Source organism: Zootoca vivipara, chromosome 1 (assembly GCF_963506605.1).
Source record: "Zootoca vivipara chromosome 1, rZooViv1.1, whole genome shotgun sequence".
NCBI lineage: Eukaryota > Metazoa > Chordata > Lepidosauria > Squamata > Lacertidae > Zootoca > Zootoca vivipara.
In genome coordinates this window covers 26,909,244-26,913,030 of record NC_083276.1, presented here as the reverse complement: position 1 = coordinate 26,913,030, position 3,787 = coordinate 26,909,244, and positions in this window count along the sequence as shown.

The following is a 3,787-nucleotide window of genomic DNA, read 5'->3' as shown; positions in this document are numbered from 1 at the left end:
GATTGATTTGTGCCTTGTTTCCATGCTGTGGACATCCTTCTTGATTCCAGGAAAACGCTGGGACAATTAAATAGCCCCCGTCCCCTGAATTCCATTACGCATTCATTTGGCCACTTCATTTCGTGCCCTGAGGCTAAGAAACTTTCCATTTAAATATGTTGGCAACCGATGCAGTCATAAGCTCCATTAACAGAAGCATGGTGTGCAGATCACGGAAAGTTGTTAGCTCCATTCAGGCACTGTAAGCCCTCATCCTGCCCTGATGGTTTGTTGGATCCTCACTGCAGATATTTGCCTGTCACTCGGGTTACAAGGAAGGAAGACAGGAAGGTGGAGCAAGGAATCTCCCTCACGTTATTCTACTCACACGGGGGCATTAGAACATTTGAACAGGTGTGTAGTTCCACTTTAGGCATGGATAAAGCCAGTTCTGGGTCCGGTTCTAGATCCCACATTTTAAGAAAGACCCTGAGACCCTGAAAACAAGTCTTGTGAGGAATGGTTTAAAGGAGTCTGTACCTTCTCAGCAGAAGAATGGAATGAGTTTTTTTAAAAAATCTAGTAGCAAGAAGAACTTTGGGTTGTATTCAACGTAGTGCTGAGATCATTCCATTTTTTGCTCCCCTCTTTCCCCCTTGCACACTGTTCTTGGGGTCCTTCTGACCCACTGGAGCAGATTTGGGGAGCGCTGCAGGGGTGTGTGTGCAGAAGGAGAAGGGGAAAGTCCCACTGCACAAGCAGGAAGCATTGCGCTCATTTCCACTAGCACAACTATTCAGGTCCCATCCTCATTATATGTTTAAAGCAGGATTGTACCACTTTGAATGTATTGTGCAGGTGAGGACTTAGTTGAATATGGCTGCTGAGTTGTCTTTGGGTGCTGAGATGGTAGGGGAAAGTATGCGGGCAGTTGGTTTCCATTCCTAGACCTTTGCAGCAATTAGCTTGTAGCAATGATGCTTCTGCCATGCTGACTCAGCACCCAGGCACTAAACTGGAAGGTGTGTGGAGATCATATTGTAGAAAACAGGAATCAATTCAAGGTGAGACATAAGTACTGTAGAGTTGCTGTTTTGCACTGCATCAATCATGGTGATGCAGCTGAAATACCTCTCATTGGGCTTCCAGCTATCACAGGGAAGGTCACCCACCCACCCACCATTGCTTGTGTGTGCAGAGCACACAGAATCAGTTGCCCAGAAACATTCAAAGTGTCGGTATTGACCTTTAAAGCCCTAAACCAGGCATCCCCAAACTGCGGCCCTCCAGATGTTTTGGCCTACAACTCCCATGATCCCTAGCTAATAGGACCAGTGGTCAGGGATGGTGGGAATTGTAGTCCAAAACATCTGAAGGGCCAAAGTTTGGGGATGCCTGCCCTAAACGGTCTCGGCGCAGTATACCTGAAGGAGTGACTCCACCCTCATCGTTCTGCCCGGACACTGAGGTCCAGCGCCGAGGGCCTTCTGGCGGTTCACTCACTGCGAGAAGCCAAGTTACAGGGAACCAGGCAGAGAGCCTTCTCGGTAGTGGCACCCACCCTGTGGAATGCCCTCCCATCAGATGTCAAAGAGATAAACAACTACCTGACATTTAGAAGACATCTGAAGGCAGCCCTGTTCAGGGAAATGCTTAATGTGTGACATTTTAATGTATTTTAAATCTTTGTTGGAAGCCACCCAGAGTGGCTGGGGAAACCCAGCCAGATGGGTGGGGTACAAATAAATTATTATTATTATTATTATTATTATTATTATTATTAGTATTATTATCATTATTATTCTTTTGTGAGGAAGTGTCATGGGCAACACAGTGGAAGGGAAGAGAAAGAAGCAAACTTTTGAGTTCCCAGAAATTTTCAGGCAATCAATTTATTTTTCTTCTTTTGCATTAATGAAACATGAATTCACAGAGGGGTGAGGGTTGTTCCCTTTTGAGCTCAAGGATAGTACCATCTGTTTTGCTAAAAAGCCCTGAAGATGTTTCTTAAAGCTCTACTGTGACAGAACAATGAATCACAGAACTTTGGCACATCATAAACCCATCAATAGAACAACAATGTCTGCTGCACTTCCTTACACATTCATACACATGGATGGGTTGTTTAGAAAGCGGTTATTACAGAGGCTGGCTAAAACACTTTGGTATTTGCAGTTGGTAGTATTCTTTAGGCAAAAACCTACCACCATGAAACATATTTCTCAAAACTGTGATTGGCTTGGATTGATTTCTTGGAAATCTTAGATCTAGTCTTGAAGACAGCATCTCCAGCAACTTCTGGCCTAGATGCTTCCAGGGGTGGGCTCCTCTTAGCCAAACTGCAATGAAATATACTTCTGCTTATGAGCAAAAACAAATCCAAACCTGATGCCCTCCAGATGTTGTTAGTCAACAAGATCCCTCATCCTTACCCATTGACTATGCTGGCTGTGGTGATGGGAACTGTTATCCAAAGCATCTGTAGGGTACCAGGTTTGGTAGGCAGCTAGCTTGTAATACTTCACTTTAATATGCCTATAGGAAAATTCATTAGAGTCCCACCCCCCTCTGCACAGTCACAGCTCACAGCTTATATGTGGCAGGGTCTAGCATCCAAGGAGTTGTTCTGGTGGCATGCCCACTCCACACTCCAATATTCAAAAATGTTGGGTATCATAGCTCTAAGAGAGGAGGAAAAAATAATGTTTCGGCAAACCTGATGCAAGTTGGTTTGGCATATGTGTGGCATAGAAAATAACAGCTTTATATGGACCATTTAGCAATGGAAAGATGCATGTATCAAATGAGGGTTGGCAGAGCTCAAGCCAAACAGAGGCAATTTCTTTACAGTACAGTGCCTATTTCTAGAGGCGGAAGCTAAAAACTGGAGAAACATAGTGTAATTTTGCTGTACTAGTATTTATATTACTCTGTGCAAAATGAGTTTATCATTAACAATGATGTACTGTTTCTGTCAGTTGTTTTTTTAAAAGGGATTATTTTGTTTAAATACAAAATTCTAAAAGGGGAGAGGGGAACAACCTTAAATTCCTACTGGTAAGATCAAAGAAAAGAATGTTTATACCTTTTCTATGCTTCATCTTGCACAAAGCCTCCTTTCTCATTGTGTGCTAGACCCTAGTTTACAAAAAAGGTCACTTGTGAATGGCTCTCCGTTGAAGGAAATATCTAGGTGCTAACAAAACACAGAGGATACCGTTGATAGGAACAATAGGGTTTTGTGATGGCCCCTTTCCCCATTTTAGTTCTGCTTCAGGGTCTAACCCATTGGTCCAGAAACTACATTATGGTCATTAAAGTTATTGCACAAATGCTTACAGTGCGTACAAGTGGGGGTGGGGTGGGAGGGGAAAATCTTCTTTAATTCAAACTAGATGTTATATTACAACCACCCCCAGTTGGTGTTTGAGGACCAAGAGTTTGACACAAACAGTTGGCATTCCCAGAATGTCTCATGCCACATTAGTCTCTTTAAAACATATGTATGCCAGTGGGTTCATTAACGCGACTGGCAATTTAGAGGAAGGCAGGCAGGCGGGCAAAATGTAGTGAGTCAATTAATGCGGTGAACCATAGACAAGATACTGACTTTAGCTAAAATTGATCACTTGTCTGTGATCAAGGTCTTTAGCCAGTAATTAGGGCTTTTGTTGAAAGGTTATACTTGGGGAAAGGTTAATGGTGTCTTAAGAATGTTGCTCTTTTTTGTTAACAGAGTAGCTATGCATGTGTGCATGTTTTCCTGTCATTGCATAAACCTGGGTATTGAAATTTGCTATTTTGCTTC